The sequence below is a fragment of the Rhineura floridana genome, chromosome 4 (assembly GCF_030035675.1).
Source record: "Rhineura floridana isolate rRhiFlo1 chromosome 4, rRhiFlo1.hap2, whole genome shotgun sequence".
NCBI classification, from domain to species: Eukaryota; Metazoa; Chordata; class Lepidosauria; order Squamata; family Rhineuridae; genus Rhineura; species Rhineura floridana.
The window spans coordinates 97,879,876-97,902,593 of record NC_084483.1 but is presented as its reverse complement, the minus strand read 5'-3'; the positions used below and the strand labels follow the sequence as shown (position 1 = coordinate 97,902,593).

The window sequence follows — 22,718 nt, the reverse complement described above, 5'->3', positions numbered from 1 at the left end:
GGATCAAAGCCTTTTTCTGTCAAGATTGTGTGTTGATCGTGGTGCACCGATCTCCCCACATAAAACAAATTCACGCACAGGTGTCTTCCATAACAAAAGTCCCATGGTGATTGGCAAATGGCGACGGGGGCAGGACTGTGAAATCCAGAAGCCCCTAGTCATGGTCTGGCACAGATACAGATTCAGATGAATCCATTGTTAAAGACTATATTTTGGAAGACAATCTTACTCGGTCATGAGTGATCGCCAAGAAGAAAAACACCATCGTATTTAGTGGTCAAGAGCTGAACTGGCAACTCTGAAAGGAGCTCATCTTAAGTCACAATTAATTCAGATGATTAGTTAATTGATTCTATAGATTTATATCCCACCCTTCAAATGTAAGGCATTCCCAACTTACAAGACAGTAACAATATGCTGATGGGCGGAGAATCTGAACATTGATTAAATAATGAAAGGACCCATAGTGCTTGCTTGTTGTCAAACAGCACCTACTCGTCAGTGCAAGTGGTGTTTGCAGGTAACATTGGTTTCTACTCTGACTGACAGCAGCACTCCAAGGTCTCAAGTGGAGGTCTGTCCCAACCTTGCTACCTTAATTGGATTTGCCAATGATTGAACCTAGGAGCTTCTGCATATAAAGCATGTGCTCCAGCATTGACCTATGTCTCCTTCCCATGTAATACCGAGAATAGCTAGCGCAGGTTGTGCAATTCTATATCTGTATTCATTTTTATGTTATAATATGTTTTCAAGAAGTGTGTTGAATTTTAATCGGTTGTATATACATATTGTTCCTAAGACACATTTCAATTTGAAATGCATTGAGCAATAAGTTGTCAGCTATGCTACAACTTCATTTTTCCAGTAGCTGGTGGTGATAGCTATAAAGATTGTTCCTATTAGCAGCAAAATTTGGGGATGCGTGCCAATCATTATGTAGCCAAAGCTACACTATCCACAATGAAGAGGAGGAAGCCAAGGTTTGCAGAAATTAGAAAAGCCTTGAGAAGGTAAACCGTTACGGAGTAAAACTACAAAACCAGAAGATGGTAAGACTGTACGGGGAGGGGGGGGGAGCGGAAATTAAATCTGGAAGTTTTGATGAGTGAAGCCCTCTGGATACAAACTATAGAGAGGGAAAGATTGTGCTGGTGGATGGAGAAGGAGATTTTTCTTTTGAGGGCCACATTCTGGAGGTTTATGCCAGGGCCACATATAAGTGATGGAAGGTAGGCCCGTTGCCAAAACTGGGTGGGCCCATCCCCCTTTCTCTTTTTGGTCCCACCTTATCTCTCTCTCCCCCCTTTTCCCTTCCGTGCTATCAAGGACCACTAGAATTAAGCCGAGTACTACATGTAGCCCTAGGGCTGCATGTTGCCCATCTGTGCCATAAGGGGATAAACCCTTCTTTAAAAACCAGCCAATGAGAACTGACCATGCTTGATAGCCCTAATGTTGACAGCCAGTTGGAAATGAGAGATAGAACACTATGGGGGTTTGGAATGGAGTATCCTCCTGGAGGACAGCATGGCTAACTGGAACCCTGAAGAGGAGTAGTCCACAGCGCAGCGTTGTCTTTTTGTCAGTCATCCTCATCTAGTGTTCTCTTTTTGGTTTCCTGGTATGAAAGCAAGAGCATGGCTAAGGGCAGTTAATGCTAAACTGGAAGAGTCTGTATGTAATAGAAGAAAGAGGTGCCAATAAACACAAGGAGTTACTTAGTCATTCCTGTTTGGACTGTGTTCCCACGACTTCCCACTCTGCTGTTTGTCAGTTATAAATACCTTGCTCATGGGGAAATACTTGTGAGAAGACTTTTTCAACTGCAGAAAGTCTCCCCATGCATACATTTGAAATATGTATACATATGTATAAAATATCTGGGTAAAAAAAGACTGTAAGCTCAGCTGGTGTCATAGGTGAGACCAAGACCAGAAACATTTTGTGATGCAATATTCTGAAAATAAGAAACACAAGGGATGTTGTATCTTTTATCTACATGCCTTCAAATTCAGTTAGGCAGATGGCACCCCAGTAAAGCTTTCCTGTGCCTCTCAGATCGTCCATCTATATATATAAAAAAAAGATTGGTACCTTCAGTCCCTTCAGTCCCTTCAGTTCAACCTCTCTTACTGGTCTAGTTTTGAGTCATGGTTAGCCAAGAAGTTCAATGAAAGGAAAAGGAGGGAGAGCCTGTGACTGTATGGGTTGCCATCTTTTTATCTGGTCTATCTTACAAGAGACTTCAGCAGCAACCTGGCATGCAGGAATTTAGGCATGCATAGCTGTGCCTGGCATTAGGGTGAAGCAAGAAGTGAAAGCTTTGCCTTCTCAGTTTTTACAGTTGTCAGGCTACTGTTAAGCTACTATAAAAAAAAGCTGGCAGTTGTATGCAGGCATCACTCTTCAGGAAAATCTGTTATTATATATCATCCATTGATGATAAAACCACTCTTTCATTATCAGGTATTTTGTGCATATGGTTATACGGATGGGGAATTTATTGTCAATTAACATGGTAAATGGATAGAGCCCCAATGGTACAGACTTGGCAATACAGGGCATTTGTGAATACTTGTGAAATTCAAATGTATAATAGATGCAAATTAATTATGTATGAACTCCAGCATTCTATTAGTGATGCTGATTGGGTGTGGACGGCACACTTTGATCTCTATTAAGATGCCATCCATTTATAATCCTACTATAAAACAAAAAACTTTATGATCTGTAGCTACTAGCCATTATGCCTATATTCTATCTCCACTGGGCTCCTACTGGGAGGAAGGGCGGGATATAAATCTAATAATTATGCCTCTGAATGCCAGTTCCTTGGAATCATAGGTGGGGGGAGTGCAGTTGCTATCAGGTCCTGCTTGCAGGCTTCCCATAGACATCTGGTTGGCCACTGTAAGAACAGGATGCTGGACTAGGTGTGCCTTTATCCTGATCCAGCAGTTCTGTTCTTATAATTCACTTTGGCAACATGTTGCCCAAGTAGCCAAGGAATAGCAAAGCCACTCATGATTCGAAAATGAGGATGTAAGGTCAGATGACTTCTGGACAGCTATATGGTTTACTAGCTAGCCAGAACCATCCAAACCTAGAAGTTAACCTTGACCCACAGATCCTGGGAAAATATCTGGGTTTGTCAAGCACTTGTCTATTTTTAAGAGCACCGGTAAAATATATTTACTGTAGTCCTGTGTACAGTTAGGCTGCTTAAATCCCTAGGGATTTCAATGGGATTTTTGCAGTCTGCTTAAATGTGTTTACCACTACAGTCTTTATTTAAAAATAAAATGTATGTGTTGTTGATAAGAGATATGGTTTTATCACATCACCAAAAAAATGCAACTGGGTCTGAAAAAAGTAATATATATAACTAAAAACAGATGGGTTAATCAATAAGGCCAGCATTTGTCTGGTTCTTTACGCCACTTGCAAATAAGCGGATTACTAGAGAAACATTTTCCCTCCCGGATTTAAGCCTTACACATCCTGCCAAAAGAACCAGATGGTGTTTCAGAGTGAAAAATATTTTTCAGAGAGTTTTGTTTTGTATTAGATAGATAAGACAAATGGCAGGTCCAAATAATAGGCCATTAAAGGATAAAAAATATATCTCTTTATGGCAAGAGATAGCTAGATATATCATGGCCCTGTATTCACTCGAGTAATCCGATTTCCAGTCAACCAGCATAGCAAAACTTTCCTTATCCAAATGTCTCTCCTGGTGTCCAGACTTTCTTTAAATCATCAGTACAAGTTAGCTCCTGTATGTGCTTCATCAGTCCAAATCTGGCTGACAACATATTATCCAGAGGATTTGCCAGATACTGAAATTTCAACTGTTTTTGTCAACTTTTTAAAAATGACAATTTCTTGTGGTGTTTAAAAACCAGTGAGTGCTTGTACTCTTTCAGTTTAAGTATGTGTGGTGTGAACTGCGCTTGATTTTATGCGTCATACTTCTCTAAATCAGTAAGGATACATGTATTATTGTGAAGTGTTTCAAGCACTGGAAAAAATGTTGCAACTTTAAAACCTGAGGTCCTTAACTCACCTCAAACTTCAGAAACATCATGGCACTGTTGTAACCCTGTTGTATCTATCCACAAGGAACAAGTGAAGGATGGGACACGTGAAGCAACTGGAGGAGGGGGATTTGCAGTGGCAACCAGGAATGTAAATCAAAAAATGAGCTTTTACATAATTCTTACATGGGTGCAGAGATATTCCATGTGGCAGCTAGGCATGTTCTGTGCTTGCAGAATTCAAGTTATTAAGTCTGGCATGAATGGAAATATAAATTTTGAATATGACATGGAGAGCCTGTAGTTTCTTTGGAAATTATCACAATTGTCTCTACTAGTATAACTCCAAACATTTCAATGGATATTGGACAGTAATGTGCTAACAAATTCATCTGTTCCAGAAGCTGTATTATCTTGCACTTAGAATAAAGATTAAATAGGGATACAAACAAGGAACTGCAGTTTGTCATTCCTAATCTTCTTCCTCTTCCTGGCTGAAGTGTTATCTCAGTCACAAGATCCTGATCTCTGTTTTGGATTCTCTTTTAAGTACAAAAGAGGAAATTATTCCCACTACTGAACCAAAGAGTTCCACGTGATGGGACAAGGAAATCCTGTTGAGAAGCATGAAGAAAGAAAACAAGAGAATGGCTATTTACTAATGTTTCTAGATGCCCACCCCAACTACACAAGCCCATTTCCTGAACTGCTATTTCTCTTGAGGAAGGTGTCAATACAGATGTCTCTGGCTGTGGGATTTCCTATTGAAACTGGAGATTCTCTCTATTATTCTAATTCCTGAATCTATGCAATTTGTTCACTAAATTGTGGTCTGCTGCACATTCCTCGTTTCCTGACTTTATTTGTGGTGGCCCACACATTAAGCTATCCTGCTGCTGATCTCATTTAATCTATGTATCAACATAAAGAATTGACATAGCCTCTTTGATCCCTATTCAGAAAAGTAAGCTTTACTGTAGACAGGAGGGCATTGTTATTGTGGAGTCTAGAGAAATTTGAGCAGTTTCAGCTGCTGCCTTAGGGAAACCAAATATAGGAGAGTGTAGGGTGTACTTGCTTGGAATGCACAGGACTGTTGATAGTGCTTAGATTTTGTTGCTACATCATCTAAAGTCCCAGGTCTGAAGTAAGCAATATGTTGGCTCACAGGATCCTCACTCCCACCCCCAGGGTTTGGCAAAGGGACTTATTCAGACAGTTCTTATGTTCTTACGTTCTTATGACAATAAAATTTGAGTTCCTTTAATTTTGGATCTGCATTCACACTTATAGTTCAGATCTATTGTAATTTCTGTAATCCTAAATAAGTGGTTTTCAAATTGATCTAGTGTATTCTGAGATCCATAGAAGACTAGCAGAGATTCCTCAAGGAGAAGACGAAGAATAGCTGGTAAACTACCCTGACAGGTAACTTAACCATCTACAGCATTCATTATATAGACCCAATATAGTTTGGGGTATGTTCAAGGTTGCACTTATTTACATGTGGCTTCAATGAGCACAATTTACCTGATTAGAGTTGTCAGATCCCATATCCTGAGATTCATCTGGGAGCTTAGATGCTCAGGAGTTCCCAAAGCGGTGCCCACAGATGCCATAGTGCCCATAGTGTGGTAGACAGATTAAGATGGTCCGCCCCCAGATACTAATGGAATCTACAGGATTTCTAAATGCCTTGGGGAGCAGGTAACCCTGTTGAAGCTCTTGTCATGCTGTGGAACAGTGAGGCATATCAGGCTCTTGACACGGTTGCCCCTGAGTACCATCTCTGGTATTGTGTATCCCGGTTTACATCTTGGTACACCAGTGAACTAAGGGCAATGAAACAGGCTGGATGACAGCTAGAGCACAAATGGCGAAAGATGTGCTGTGATGCTGATCAGGCACCAGCAACACATCATAACCATGCCTACTGTGTGGTGGTGAGGGTGGTGAAGAAAGCCCACTTCTCTGCCACTATTGCATCCAAGTAGCCGTTCAGTGGTCTGTTGACCATCAACACCAGGAAATTGAGTTTTAGACCCTTCAGAGCCCACTGTGAATTGTTTGCAAGGCACTTTGAGGGTAAAGTTGCTTGCCTCTGTAGCAATCTTGATGTCCCATCCACATCTACTGTAGTCCCCAGTGAGGTATCCAGTGCAATGTCTGCTGCAACTTCTTGGGATTGGTTTCAGTTGATGCAGCCTGATAATGTGGACAAGGTGCTTGTGACGATGTGACCAGCAACGTGTCCTCCCATCCCTTGCCCTTCTTGGTTTATTAAAACTTCCCAAGGGGGGTTGACAGAGTGGATCCAGGGTATGGTCAATGCGTAATTGCAGGAGGGAGTGGTTCCAGCTGCCCTGAAAGAGGCAGGTATCCATCTGGTCCTGAAAAAGTCCACCCTGGACCCATTGGTTTGTGACAATTACTGCCTGGTCACAAATACCCCCTTTTTAGGGAAGGTGATCAAGAGGGTTGCGGTGCAGCAATTGGAAGTACTCTTGGATGAAACAGATTATCTTGACCCATTCCAGTCTGGGTTCAGGCCTGGTTATGGGACTGAATCGGCCTTGGTCACCCTCACGCATGACCTCTATTAGGAGAAGAACAAGAGGAGAGTGACCCTGTTATTCTCACTTGGCTTTTGATACTGTTGACCATGGTATCCTTCTGGGCCGACTTGGTGAGATGGGTATTGGAGGCACTGTTTTACAATGGTTCCAATCCTATCTCCAAGGTCATTTTCAGAGAATAGCATTGGATGATTGTCTTTTGGGCATCTGGCAGTTGTGCAGTGGAGTGCCGCAGGGTACTATCTTGTCCCCCATGCTGTTTAACATCTATATGAAGCCCTTGGGAGTGGTAATCAGGAGATTTGGGGAGAGGTGTCAGTAGTATGCTGATGATACCCAGCTCTATTTCTCTGTAACATCTGAATTGGAGAGGCCATGCAAGCCCTGGACCGCTGCCTGCACTCCGTGGTGGGCTGGATGAGGCCAATAAATGGAGTCTGAATTCTAGCAAGACGGAGGCGCTGTGGGTTGGTGGTCCCCGAGTTCAGATAATTGGTCAGTTGACTGCTTTGGATAGGGCTGTACTCCCTCTGAAAGAGCAAGTCTGTAGTCTGGGGGTGCACCTGCATCCATCTTTGTCACTAGAGGCCCAGGTGACCTCAATGGCTAGGAGTTCCTTTTACCAGCTTGGGCTGGTAAGACAGCTGCGGCCATTTCTGGAGCAGGTAGCCTGACCACTGTTGTCCATTCACTGGTAACCTCCAAGTTGGATTAATGTAATGCGCTCTATGTGGGGCTGCCCTTGAGGTTGCTCTGCAAGCTGCAGCTGGTACAAAATGTAGTGGCAAGCCTGCTCACTGGGGCAGGGTATCACCCATAAGCCACCCTGCTGCTGAATGAATTGCACTAGCTACCTATTAGCTACCAGGCTAAGTTGAAGGTTCTGGTGAACAAAGCCCTATACAGCTTGGGACCAGGATACCTGAAATACCGCCTTATCCTTATATTCTCAGTTAATCACTGCACTCTGCAGGTGAGGGCCTCCTGCAGATACCATCTTATCAGGAGGTCCATGCCGCACAACATAGGAAGCAGACTTTTAGTGTAGTGGCATGTACCCTTTGGAATTCTCTCTCCTTAAGTATTAGTCAGGCAGATTACTCTGTTATCTTTTCAGCACCTACTTAAGACCTTCCTCTTTCATCAAGCCTTTGAAGTAGAAACCTTATTCCAGTCTGCATCTGTGTTGGAATTGCTTTTTAATATGTTTTTAAAGCTTTTTTTTTTTTTTAGAAAAAAGATGTTTTTAAAGATGTTTAATTTTAATATGTTTTTAAGGATGTTTTGTTTTAATATATTTTTAATTTTTTTATGTTTTAGAATGTTTTTAGTGTTTTTGTTTGCTGTCCTGGGCTCCTACTGGGAGGAAGGGTGGGATATAAATCTAATAAATAAATAAACAAATAAAATAAAAACCTTCCTTAGTAGCTGCAGGGTGGGGTCCCAGATTCCGAGCTTTCATTTTTTATTAAAGTCTCTGGCCTTCCTAGAAAGACAGTTCTGAAGCAAAATGTGCAGGTAACCTTCTAGGAGGTTCCTGTTAAATGTGTCAGCATAGCTGCTCCTGTCTGTCAATGTTTTTAGCCAATGAGTAAGATCAGAGCTGTGATGGATAAATGAGTTGTTTGGACACCAGCTAATGGGAATCCTTAAGGTCTAGGAATCCCTGCGTCCTAAAGAGTTGCTGTTTTCCCCTCCCCCATTAGTGCACTTTCCTGCTTTTGTCTTTTTCTGGACCTTGGAATATCCATAGTTTGCTCTTCATTTTTCCTTTAGCAACCAGGATGTATTTTTCATGTGGTGGATTCATCTGAGATCAAATCCCTAGATGTTATTTTCTGCAAATGCTACTACACAATAAGTGTGGTTGGATATTGGAGAATCCCTCCTCCCTGCAAAAGGCAAATGTGAAAACTTTGCAAAGAGGCTGAGGCTTGTCTCCTGCTGTGTAGGCACTGATGTCCAGGCACTCATTAAGAATTCAATGTATAGTTCATTTAGTACAATGGTAAACTCAGAAGAAAGTCTTTGTGTTTAATGGGGCTTACCACCAGGTAAGTAGAGGGAGGATGGCAGCCTTGGTAAGTAGTTGGTAAGTAGTAGGAAAAACAAGGTTCTTATGTCTTTAACAACTTCTGGCAGGCAGAAATACAACAGGCTAAGCATTTTCTAGTATGGAAATACAGTTATGGGAAAAGTTTCACCTTGACTGTACTCTCTCATTGTTATGCCATGCACCTCATGGCAGCCATTATGACTGGCATCCAGACCACTCTCTCAAAATTTGAAATGTGCCCATTGGTCCCAAAAAGTTGGTGATCCTGAGTTAGATAGTGGTGGCAGGTGGGAAAGGGGCATAGGCTGCCTATGCCTGGTGGCTGAGGTAGCGCTTGTTGAAGAAGGAACAAAATAAAAACACAAGATCTCAAGTCTGTTCCTTTGATTCTGTGCACCCATCCTGAGATTTTTAGTCTTTTCCCAGAAGACTCTGAGAAATCAGCTGAAACTTGGACACTTCAAATCAGACAGTGAAATTTGGCAACCCTAGACCATGACCTGAGAATCCTCTGAATGTGAAGGGGGAAGGTTTGCCATGGGGCAACCCTCTCAATTAAGCAATAACTTCAGGCAATAAATTGTGCAAAATTTATTCCAAGTCCATATTGTATGTTTCTACCAAAAATTCATAGAGTTGGCACTACCATTCAGCATCCTTTGATAAATGTCGGGGCTTCAGCAGTGTTCACTGCTACTACAGCCTGGTTGCCCCTTTATTTTTTGCCTTATACTGATGAGACTGTTGGGCCCATGCAGCTGGATTTGCTGGTGCCACCATTTGTAATGATCTAAAACACATAGGAGGAACCTTTGGTGTTCCAGATGTTGCTGAACTACAACTTCCAGCCAGGGATGATGCTGGGGTTGATGGGTGTTGTGATTCAGCAACATATGGAAGGTCCATGCATCATCTAAAATTACTTTTATAAACTGGAAAAATGTAATTTCTCAACAAATAATGAAAATGACAGCAGCCTCTGAGACCACTGAAACATCTGGTGCATGTAGCAGTTGCTTGAGATCACAAGACAACACAAAAAATGACCTTTTCAAATTCCACAACTCAAAAGGGTAGATCAGAGAAATGTGCTTTCGAAAATCTACATGTCTTAAAGTAGATATGTAAGGGATCTCACTTTTACTAAACCATATGCATCAAGTTAGTAGTTTTCTCTCTAAAAAATTACCCTGTAAAAAGTTACATTCAAAAGGTCCTATAGCTGCAAAGCTATGCTACTTACTTAAAATAATATTACACAAAGTATGAAATACTGAGACAGTGAGGGAAAACTACAGTATATGCTCATACAACAAGACTAGTTCTACCACCTCCTTTGTGGTGCTCCAGGCTGTTCAGATTCTTTCATTGATTAAAGGAAACAATTATGAGGAATTAAGTAGTAACTTTCCTGGACCAGTGATATCTCTAAACTTGTTTTGGTTAGCCAGCTGCATGGAATGTAGTTTCCAGTGACATCAATCACAGCAGGTGTGGGCTGGGGATGGGCAGCCATAGTGGGGGGGCAGGCAATGGAAGCTTCCTATGTAGTGAATCAGAACATTGCTTCATCTAGCTTAGTATTGTCTATGCAGACTGGCAGCAGGTCTCCAGAGCTTCAAACAGCCCTATCTGAAAATGACAGGGATTGAATCTACGACCTTCTGCATGCAAAGTATGTACTCTACCACTGACTTACAGCCCTTTCCTGAAGGAAGTTGCCAGTTTTGATTCAACTTGTGGCCTCAGATAGTGGCAGCAGAAGCTCAGCATAGCATCTTGCTTTACCCTGAGCTTGTACTCTGGGCTAGGGGCTCATACTGATATCACCTTGGGGCTTGCACTGCCTGTATTAATAAGTGACTCCCAACCGTTCCTTCCTTTCAAACCATACATGCATACCTTATAAACAGCTCATCACATATATTTTCACAAAAACACAACCCTGCACAATGAATTATGAATCCAAGTGACTTTTTTAGCTCTCAAATAATTCTATTTGAGTTCTATAGGATGACTAACTTATGTAGTTCTGAAGATCCAGTAGTCTAGGGGAAGTCTTTTCCTGTGTTTTTCAGGACTAATGAAAGCAAACATCCAGCGCCAACAGCCATGCAGACTAAATTTGTAATTGGAGAGGGAGGGAAGGGGCCAGGACCTGTAGGGGGTCAGAACTGTTGGGCATCTGCCAAGGCCCGCACCCAGGTAGGGGTTCTGGCTGGCTTTTTCTTCTCCTTGCAGTCACTACCTCTTCCCTTCCCCCTCTAATGAAGTATCTAGTGACAGGAGAGAGGAGGGTGAGGAAGAGCAGCGGCAGCTTCTGTTTGGTTTGCTCTCTCCCTTTGAGCAGTGATGCAGAGAAAATAAGTGAATGGGCAGCAGTGATTCCAGCAAGGAAGAAGCAGATTTGCACGGAAGGTTAGATGAATTCCTATGTTCACAGGAGCTATATATATGCAGGCTCTCTATGTGGTACAAACCACATGGGAAAAGCCTACATGTGGACAGCTTGTGCACATGTACAGAAATTGTACAAGTTCTGTACAGAGTTCAGATGAATTCATGGTCGAGGGGCCGCTGGGTGTGATCCTCTCCATTCCTGGTATTATTGTTTTCCCTGCAGCAGCCCAGATGAACTGCTATTCCCACTAACTCTGACCATCGCCATGCTGGCTGGAGCTGATGGAAGTTGTAGTCTAAAACATCTGGAGGACACTAATTGTAAGAAAGCTGCCCTACAGTGTCATCTACACCAGGCTACAAACCCTCTTTAGTGTATAGCAAGTAGATCTATAGTGTAGAACAGTGTGGGAGGTAGAATGGGGAGAGAAAGTCAGAATCTAAGTCTAAATTTTCAGTGAACCCTTAAAATGAAAGGGACTTAAAGGTGCGTCTTGGTTTTGATTATCATATTCCAGTGTTTCCCAAACTTTCACTATATGCGTACCCCTTTTGAGACATTGATTTTACCGGCATACCCAACTTTCACAAAAATAATTGGGAGAGGGGTAAGGTATTATAACACATTCGTAATTCCTATAATTTTATATGAAATGTTTGTAAAAAAATAAATACAAAGTAAGTAATAAACATTTTAATAGAAATAATATTTATATAACAAAAGTATATTCAAAAATATAGAAATAATTCATATACTAATAATTAAATTAACTATTATTCAAACAAAAAAAACCATTCTGGAAATAAAGACCCGGAGGGAACCCCCCCAAAACCGGAAACTTCAGCCGAAAATCATGCAGCATGCAGCGGGTTTACAGAGGCAGCGCTTGCCTGGGCTAGAGGTTTGAATCTCCCGCTCTTCGGTTGCAGAGTGTTTTCCCCCCCATCCTGCCTGGGAAGCCACTCAGGCACGCAGCCCAAGAGCAGGCAGGGGATTCAAACTCCCGCCTAAAATTCACAGCTGATGAGCGGACAGGCCAGGCAGGATGGGGGGGGAAACCACTCTGCAGCTGAAGAGTGGGAGATTCCCCAAGAGGGAAGTGGCTGGTGAGATGGCCGCTGCAGGGCTGAAGATAGAGAAAAAAACCCACTTCCCTGCTTCCCGGTGTGAACATTTTTGTAGTCGAGCATATGCATACATATCTTTGTGGCACCATCTGTCTGTTTGTAGAAGCGTTTTTTGGTAGCCAAAGTCATTGCGAGGGAGTCCGAGTCTTATGAGAAACTGGAGGGGTGCACGAAAAGACAAGGAATGCATTGAGAGAGAAAGAGACTACGCGTTGAATAACATCGGGATAAACCACTATTATATTGATCTTCCCTCACATGATTGTGTGAGAAACTGGAGAAATCACAAGAACTGTATTTTCTTTTAAAAGAACACACGCACACGTTTTTTGTCGCTAAAACCCAATGATAAAGTACAAAAAAACCATTCGGCCACTTACCCCTTGAAACCCTTTCGCGTACCACCAGGGGTACGCGTACCACACTTTGGGAAACACTGTCATATTCAATAAATTACCACTGGAACTTTCATGACATATATGTGCTACTTCTTTTTCCTTCATCTTCTATACCTAATATAAGAGCTCAGTGACAAATCTGTGGTTGGCTTTAAATGATAAAGAAATGTCCACTAGTAAGAAAAGAAGCATTTCAACACATTCATGCAAACCTTTAAAATTTCCATTAATGTTTCTAGAATCTCACAGGGAGTACAGCAAGGCATGTTTTAATAGCATGCAAAGGGCATATCAATTGATGACTGTAGCTAATCACAGCATGCCATGAGAAAGCTGCAGAGTACGCCTGAGAAATTAACCCATATGAAGCTGCCTTAAGATCTGTGCTCAGTTTCTGAGAACCTTCTTGTTGTATCTTCATCAACAGGAATTTAGCTTATGGGGAAAGTCACAGGAGTGAGTTCGAGCACTTAAACAATGAAGTTGGACTGCTGGCAAGTGATGGGTTGCATCTCACAAGGACTGGGAAGAATGAATTTGGCCACAGCATGGAGAAGTTCATCAGGAGGGCTTTAAACTTAATCCTAAAGGGAAGGGAGACGTAAACTTGGTGGTAACGACTGATGAAGTCTTATGCACAGTAGTGGGACCAAAGAGATAGGCTCTAATAGGGCCCAGTAACAGCCCTCAGAAAAATGTAGTAAGGAAGCCAAGCCATAAATCACATGGTTTTCGATGTCTGTATACTAATGCGCAGAGCATGGGAAACAAGCAGGACGAACTTGAACTCTTAACACAGGAGGACAATTACGACTTGATAGGTATAACTGAAACTTGGTGGGATGACTCCCATGACTGGAATACAGCAATTGAAGGATAGAACTTGTTCAAGAAGAACAGATGGTATAAAAAGGAAGGTGGAGTTGCGCTATATGTTAAAAATATATATCCCTGCACAGAAATACAGGAAGATGATCTTGGCAGCTCCACCGAGAGTATCTGGATTAAAATTAATGGGGCAAGTACTAAAAGGAATGTGGGGCCTGGAGTCTATTACTGACCACCCAATCAAGGAGAAGACAAGAATGTAACTTTTGAAAAGCAAATTGCCAATCTTTCGAGGAGGCATGATGTAGTAGGAATGGGGGACTTCAATCATCCCAGTATCAGTTGGGAGACAAATTCTACCAAACATGGCCCCTCCAAGAAATTTCTGACTTGTGTTGCAGATAACTTCCTCCTACAGAAAGTGGCCCCCTCTAGGATGCACACCTTAATGTGGTGAGGGGGTTTGAGAGTGTTGAAGAAGCTAAGAGCAATGCCATCGGGAGCCTAGACCAAGAGGCTAGACTCCTAGCAGGGGCACCCAAGGGGGAATGGTCAAAGCTGAAACACCAGACTAAGATGCATCCAAACTCAGAGGAAGGCAATGGTAAACCACCTCTGAATATCTCTTACCACGAAAACCCTATGAACAGAGTATCCAAAATGCAACACGAGATAGTGCTGGAAGATGAGACCCCCAGGTCAGAAGGCACTCTCAGAACTACTGGGGAAGAACAAAGGACAAGTACGAGTAGTGCTGTGACTAATGACGCAGCTGGGTCAATGCGCACAGATGCGAAAGGAGAGTCCAGAGTTGTACAACACACACAATAGGAACATGGAATGTGAGAAGCATGAACCAGAGAAAGTTAGAAATTGGCAAGCAAGAAATGGAACACATCAACATTACAATACTTGGTGTGAGCGAACTAAAATGGACGGGAATGGGACATTTTCAATCAGGCAACTACAAAATATTTTATGCAGGAAATGAGAAATTAAGAAGAAACGGGGTTGCATTAATATTGAGAAGTCATGTAGCAAAAGCAATTAGGAGCTACAACGCAGGGTCTGAGCGAGTTATATCAATGAGATTAAATGGGAAACCTATCAACATAACCATCATCCAAGTCTATGCTCCGACGTGAAATGCAGAAGAAGAGGAATTGGAGAGATTTTACGCAGAAGTACAAAAAGAAATTGATCACACACTAAAACAACATGTGCTGATAATCATGGGGGATTGGAATGCAAAAGTAGGGAACAGAGAAGAACTAGTAATTGTGGGGAAATGGGGCCTAGGAGACAGAAATGAAGCAGGAGAAAGACTTATTGAATTCTGTGAAGCCAATAATTTGTTTCTTGCAAACACATTTTTTGAGCAACTGAAAAGACGACTGTACACATGGACATCACCAAATGGTCAATATAGGAATCAAATTGATTATATAATTGGTAGCAGAAGCTGGAGAAGTTCCATACTTTCTGCGAAAACAAGACCAGGAGCAGACTGCGGTACAGATCATGAACTGATCGTATTGAAAATCAGAGTAAAGCTAAAGAAGACCAACAAAGCAGTCATAATGCCAAAATACAATTTAAATAACATCCCAGAAGAATATAAAGATCAAATAAGGAACAGGTTTGAGGCTTTAAACTTAGTTGACAGAGAACCAGAAGAACTATGGAATGAAGTCAGAGACGTTATCAGGGAAGAATGCAAAAAGACAATACCTCTAGCTAAAAAGAGAGAAAGACCTCAATGGATGAGTGAAGAAACTCTTAAAATGTTTAAAGAGAGAAGGAAAGCAAAAGCAAAAGGAGATAGAAATACCATCAGAACCCTAAATGCAACAATACGGCGACTAGTACGTAGGGAAAAAGAGAACTATTACAATAGTTACTGTATAGAAATAGAAGAGGACAACAAAAAGGGTAGAACAAGAGCCCTATTCCAAAAGATTAGAGAAATGAAAGGGAAATTTAAACCAAGAGTAGGGATATTGAATAATCAACAGGGGAACACACTGACTGACCAAGATGAAATAAAAGGAAGATGGAAGCAATACACTAAAGAACTCTACAAAAGAGATGCCCAGATGACAGATTCATTCACGGAGGAACCATATGATGAAGAACCAGAAATTTTAGAATGCGAGGTGAAAGCTGCTCTCAAAATACTTGGAAGAAACAAATCACCAGGAATAGATGGCATACCAATAGAGCTGCTACAAGCTACTGAGACTGAATCTGTCCAAATTTTTAAAAAAAATCTGTCAAGAAATACGGAAAACTAAACAATGGCCCAAAGACTGGAAGCATTCCATATACATCCCAATTCCAAAGAAAGGGGATCCCAGGGAATGCAGTAATTATTGAACTATTGCCTTAATATCCCATGCAAGTAAAGTAATGCTCAAGATTCTACAACAAAGGTTTTTACCATACATGGACCGAGAAATGCCAGACGTCCAAGCTGGATTTAGAAAGGGAAGAGGCACCAGAGATCACATCGCAAACATACGTTGGATAATGGAACGGACCAAGGAATTTCAGAAGAAAATCATCCTGTGCTTCATAGATTACAGCAAAGCCTTTGACTGTGTAGATCATGAAAAACTATGGAACACTTTAAAAGAAATGGGGGTGCCACAGCATCTGATTGTCCTGATGCGCAAGCTATACTCTGTACCAAGAGGCTACTGTAAGGACGGAATATAGAGAAACTGACTGGTTCCCCATCGGAAAGGGTGTGAGACAGGGGTGTATTTTATCACCCTATTTATTTAATCTATATGCAGAACATATCATACGGAAAGCAGGATTGGACCAAGATGAAGGAGGTGTGAAAATTGGAGGGAGAAATATCAATAATTTAAGATATGCAGACAATACTATACTACTAGCAGAAACCAGTAAAGATTTGAAATGAATGTTGATGAAAGTTAAAGAGGAAAGCACAAAAGCAGAACTACAGCTGAATGTCAAAAAGTAATGACAACAGAAGATTTATGTAACTTTACAGTTGACAATGAGGACATTGAACTTGTCAAGGATTATCAATACCTTGGCACAGTCATTAACCAAAATGGAGACAATAGTCAAGAAATCAGAAGAAGGCTAGGACTAGGGATAGCAGCTGTGAGAGAACTAGAAAAGGTCCTCAAACGCAAAGATGTATCACTGAACACTAAAGTCAGGATCATTCAGACCATGGTATTCTCAATCTCTATGTATGGATGTGAAAGTTGGACAGTGAAAAAAGCGGACAATAGAAAAATCAACTCATTTGAAATTTGGTGTTGGGAGAGCTTTGCGGATACCATGGACTGCAACAAAGACCAATGATTGGGTGTTAGAACAAATTAAACCAGAACTATCACTAGAAGCTAAAATGATGAAAGTGAGGTTATCCTACTTTGGACACATCATGAGAAGACATGATTCGCTAGAAAAGACAATAATGCTGGGAAAAACAGAAGGGAGTAGAAAAACAGGAAGGCCAAACAAGAGAGGTAGGAAAGAAGGCTTTCTTTGCTGCCCCTATTGCGTCTGCGGAGTGTTGTCCCAGGAGGCTGTTCCAGGTGGTCCGAAGCCTGGTTGGTCCAGTTGCTCAGGAACCCTTGGAACAGTCAAAGGCCTCCTGTGACCTATTAGCAAAACACTTTGCTGATAAAATCGAACACTTATGGAGCTCGATCCCGCGCGCCGTGGACACAGTCGATGAACCAGAGTTGGCCAGTTGCAAGCCGGTAAATTGGGATCGGTTTCGGCTTCTCCCTTCTGAGGAAGTGGACAAGGTGCTTTCATCTGTGAAGCCAACCACTTGTCTTACTGATCCTTGCCCTTCGTGGCTCCTTGTGAGCTGCAGAGAGAAATTGGGCGAGGGGATCAAAGCGGTAGTAAACGCATCCTTGAAAGAGGGTGTGATGCCATCAGCCTTCAAGGAGGCAATTGTAAAGCCCATCTTAAAGAAGCCCTCCTTGGATCCCCAAGTGTTAGATAACTTCCGCCCAATTTCGAATCTACCATTTCTGGGCAAGGTCATTGAGCGAGTGGTGGCCAACCAGCTGTCAGCACACTTGGATGAAACAGATTATTTGGATCCATACCAATCGGGTTTCAGGACTGGTCACGGAACTGAAACAGCCTTGGTCGCTCTGGTTGATGATTTGAGGAGGGCATTAGATAGGGGAGAATTCACCTTTCTTGTCCTCCTCGATCTCTCAGCGGCTTTTGATACTGTCGACCACAGTATCCTTCTGCTTTGCCTGGAGGGATTGGGAATTGGAGGCACTGTATTACACTGGTTCCATTCCTTTCTCTCCGACAGGTACCAACAGGTAGCGTTGGGGGAGGAGGTATCAGACCCTTGGCCTCTCAATTGTGGTGTGCCACAGGGCTCTATCCTCTCTCCCATGCTATTTAACATCTATATGAAGCCGCTGGGAGCAATCATCAGGAGATTTGGGCTGCAGTGTCATCAATATGCGGATGACACTCAGCTCTATCTCTCGTTTAAATCTTCACCAGAGTTGGCTGTGGAGACCTTGTCCAACTGCCTGGAATCCGTGAGTGGATGGATGGGAAGGAACAAGCTGAAGTTGAACCCTGATAAAACTGAGGTACTACTTGTGGGGGACAAGAGAAGGTTGGGCGACATTGACCTGAAGTTCAACGGGGTGAGTTTACCCCTAAAGGACCAGGTCCGCAGCCTTGGGGTTGTGCTTGATTCCGGGCTGTCCATGGAGGCTCAGATTTCGGCAGTGAGCCGGGCAGCCTGGTACCAACTACACCTCATACGAAGGCTGCAACCCTACCTTCCTGTTCATCAGCTCCCACTGGTGGTACACGCCCTGATCACCTCTCGTTTGGACTACTGTAATGCGCTCTACGTGGGGTTACCCTTGAAAACGGTCCGGAAATTACAACTGATACAAAATGCGGCGGCTCGACTACTTACGAATAGTCGCCACCGAGATCACATCACACCAGTGTTGTTCGACCTACACTGGCTTCCAGTTGTTTTCTGAGCCCAATTCAAGGTGTTGGTATTGACCATTAAATCCCTATACGGTTTCGGCCCAGTTTATCTCACGGAGCGCCTTCAACGCCACCAATTATGCCGCCCAACAAGATCGGCCACACAGGGCCTTCTCTCAATCCCGCCAACAAAAACAGCCAGATTGGCGGGTACAAGAGAGAGGGCATTCTCAGTGGCGGCCCCCACTCTTTGGAACTCCCTCCCACAAGATCTCCAGCATGCCTTTTCCCTAAATGTATTTCGGAAAGCCTTAAAGACCTGGCTTTTTCAGCAGGCCTTCGGGGTATCCGGGGAGGGTTAATCGATATAATTGTAATGCCTCCTACCCAGTTTTAATATTGTTGTTGTAGATCTATTGTTTTTATTGTATTACTGTATTTTATTAATTGTATTTTAATAATTTTGTCAGTCGCCTAGAGTGGCCATTGGCCAGATAGGCGACGAAGAAATTAAATTTATTATTATTATTATTATTAACAAACAGAAAGTGGAGGAAGCAACCAGAGGATCAGCTATCCTGGACTTGATTCTAACCAATAGAGATGATTTGGTGGATCAAGTAGCGGTTACGGGAACTTTGGGGAAATGTGACCACACCATACTTGAATTCTTGATTTTAACAGAAGCAAAAGCTGAGAGTAGCCATACTTGATGACCAGTTGGTTTTTAAATTATATGTGAAGTGTTTTTATTTGATGTACACCGCCCAGAGAGCTTTGCTATGGGCGATATAAAAGTCAAATTAAAAAAAGTCAAATTAAATAAATATGTGCACCCTGGACTTCAGGAAAGCTGATTTCAATAAACTCAGAACAATTGTAAGTACAGTTCCATGGCAAGCCACCCTAAGGAGAAAAGGAGTTGAAGATGGGTGGGAGTTTCTAAAAAAGGAAATTCTAAAAGCGCAATGGCAATCAATTCCAACAAGGAAAAAAGGGGGGAAACAGCAGAAGAAGCCAATGTGGCTTAACAAAAAGCTTAGAGATGACCTGAAAACAAAAAAGGACACATACAGGAAGTGGAAAGAAGGCCAGGCGACAAAGGAAGAGTATAGGCAGGTATCATGGAATTGCTGGATGGTGTCAGGAAGACTAAAGCTGAGAATGAGCTGAGGCTAGCGAGGGATGCTAAAAGCAACAAAAAAGCTTTCTTCGGGTATGTCCATAGTAAAAGACAGATAAAAGAAATGGTGGCACAGCTACTCAATGAAGATGGCAAAATTATAACAGATGACAAAGAAAAGGCAGAAGTGCTCAATTCCTACTTTGGCTCAGTCTTCTCCCAAAAAAGGGCCTATGACCCTCCCGGGAAACATGAAGTAGAAGGGTCAGGATTGGACCTTGAGATTGATAGACAAATGGTCAAGGAATACCTAATCACTTTGAATGAGTTCAAATCGGCAGGGCCCGATAAACTGCATCCTAGAATATTGAAGGAACTGGCTGAAGAACTCTCAGAACTGCTCTCTATTATCTTTGCAAAATCATGAAGGATCGGTGAAGTGCCGGATGACTGGAGGAGAGCTAATGTTGTCCCTATCTTCAAAAAGGGCAAGAAGGAGGAACCAGGGAACTACAGACCAGTCAGCCTAACATCAACCCCTGGAAAAATTCTAGAGCAGATTATAAAGCAGTCAATCTGTAAGCACCTTGAAAGCAATGCAGTGATTACTAGGAGCCAACATGGATTTATGAAGAACAAATCCTGCCAAACTAATCTCATCTCATTTTTTGATCGGTTAACCTTCCTTGTAGACTGTGGGAATGCTGTGGACATAATATATCTTGACTTCAGCAAAGCTTTTGACAAAGTGCCCCATGATATTCTGATTAGCAAGCTAGCTAAATGTGGGCTGGATGGATCAACTATTAGATGGATCCACAGTTGGCTCCAGAGTTTTACTCAAAGAGTACTTATCAATGGTTCCTTCTCAAACTGGGCAGAAGTAACGAGTGGGGTACCACAGGGCTCAGTCCTGGGCCCAGTGCTCTTTAACATTTTTATTAATGACTTGGATGAGGACGTAGAAAGCATGCTTATCAAATTTGCAGATGATACAAAATTGGGGGGCATAGCTAATACCGTGGAAGACAGAAAGAACATCCAAAGGGATCTTGATAGGCTGGAGCATTGGGCTGAAAACAACAGAATGAAATTCAACAGGGATAAATGCAAAGTTCTACACTTAGGAAAAAGAAACCAAATGCGGAGTTATAAGATGGGGGATACTTGGCTCAGCAGTACGACATGTGAGAAGGATCTTGGAATTGTTGTTGATCACAAGCTGAATATGAGCCAACAGTGTGATGTGGCTGCAAAAAAGGCAAATGCTATAATAGGCTGCATTAACAGAAGTATAGTTTCCAAATCATGTGAAGTACTAGTTCCCCTCTTTTCAGCACTGGTTAGGCCTCATCTTGAATACTGCATCCAGTTCTGGTCTCCGCACTTCAAGAAGGATGCAGACAAACTGGAACGGGTTCAGAGGAGGACAACAAAGATGATCAGGGGACTGGAAACCAAGCCCTATGAGGAGAGACTGAAAGAACTGGGCATGTTTAACCTAGACAAGAGAAGTCTGAGGGGAGATATGATAGCACTCTTCAAGTACATGAAAGTTTGCCACACAGAGGAGGGCCGGGATCTCTTCTCGATCATCCCAGAATGCAGGACACGTAATAATGGGCTCAAGTTGCAGGAAGCCAGATTTCGACTGGACATCAGAAAAAACTTCCTAACTGTTACAGCCATACGACAATGGAACCAATTACCTAGAGAGGTAGTGGGCTCTTCCACACGAGGCATTCAAGAGGCAGCTGGACAGCCATCTGTCGGGAATGCTTTGATTTGGATTGCTACATTGAGCAGGGGATTGGACTCGATGGCCTTGTAGGCCCCTTCCAACTCTACTATTCTATGATTCTAAGTAACCTCCCAAGTGTGGTTTTATTCCTGCAGGCATTTTTAAGTTGAATCATTGATATATGATTACAAATGCACATTTTTGTACAAACACAACAAATACTGTTTTTATAATTCTACTTTATTGTTATTTTTTTTTAAATATCCTGGTAATAATGTGCAAGCTGTGAATGTTTATATGTGATTTTATCTGTAAGCTACTGTAAGGTTGAATTTATCATAGAAAGATAGTATGGCAAAGTACTTTCTTACTACTAGTATGTTTAGAGCAACTTCACCATGAGGGATGTAATTAGGACATGATGAGAGGCAGGCAGGCATAGGGAGAAACCTTGTTTTCTTTACTTATGTCCTCTGATTGGTTCACAGATTAAACTTGATAAAATACAAATACAATCAAAAGGCTTAAATATAAAGCAGGACCAGGACAAAACTAGCAAAAACCATGATTAGACCATCCAAAGCATCTTAACAGTACTAAAAACACCACCACCACCACCACCAACAAGGGGGAATAGGGGACCTTGCCTGTGAGAATTAGTTTCCAGAGGTTAATCCAGATAATATTATCATTCCAGACTAATATATAATTGTCAAAACTTCCAAGCATTATCCATGAGGTTTCAACAATTAGGTGGTATACACATTTTTTAAATAAATAAAATAATCAAATTAATAAATTTCATTCTAAGGTATGTTAAGAAGACATGGATCACATTAAAGTGTTTAAAATACACACTGAAACATCCAATCATTTCTTAATAGTGGTGATGAAAGATGATGTTCTAGGCTTAATAGACAAAACAAAAACTGACAAATCTCTGGGTCAGAATGGAATCCATCCGCGAGGTCTCAAAGAACTCAAATGCGACATTACACACATTTTAAAACACATAATTAAAACACAGTTAAAAACGTTTCCCTCAGATCTGCTTCTATACCTGAGGGCTGGAAAGTGGCCAATGTAACATCAGTCTTTAAAATGGAATCGGGGGGGGGGTGTTCCTGGAAATTACAGGCCAGTTAGCTTAACATTTGTCCCAGGAAAAATGGTAGAAAATATTGTTAAATATAAAATAACCAAGCACATAGAAGAGCCAGCCTTGTTGAATCAGAACCAGCATATATATGCTTTCTAAATGAAACCTTATTCACCCAACTTATGTTTGATCTCTCAGAAGTCCTAATGTTAGGCAAGCATTTTTGATAGCATAATTCATACAATCATAGAATAGTAGAGTTGAAAGGGGCCTATAAGGCCATCAAGTCCAACCCCCTGCTCAATGCAGCAATCCAAATCAAAGCATTCTTGACAGATGGCTGTCCAGC

General features: G+C 42.0%; 1 long non-coding RNA gene across 3 annotated transcripts in view; it reads left to right on the top strand.

The window, feature by feature from the left end:
* The window catches only part of LOC133383305 (uncharacterized), a 56,617-nt gene that overhangs the window by 2,421 nt on the left and 31,478 nt on the right, over positions 1 to 22,718 (top strand). For 2 of the 3 annotated variants that reach the window (XR_009762238.1, XR_009762237.1), the window contains exon 2: positions 5,390 to 5,468. The exons of the other annotated variant lie outside the window; for it this stretch is intronic. This is a non-coding gene — a long non-coding RNA (uncharacterized LOC133383305). The remainder of the gene's footprint in view (positions 1 to 5,389; positions 5,469 to 22,718) is intronic. 3 annotated transcript variants of the gene reach the window in all.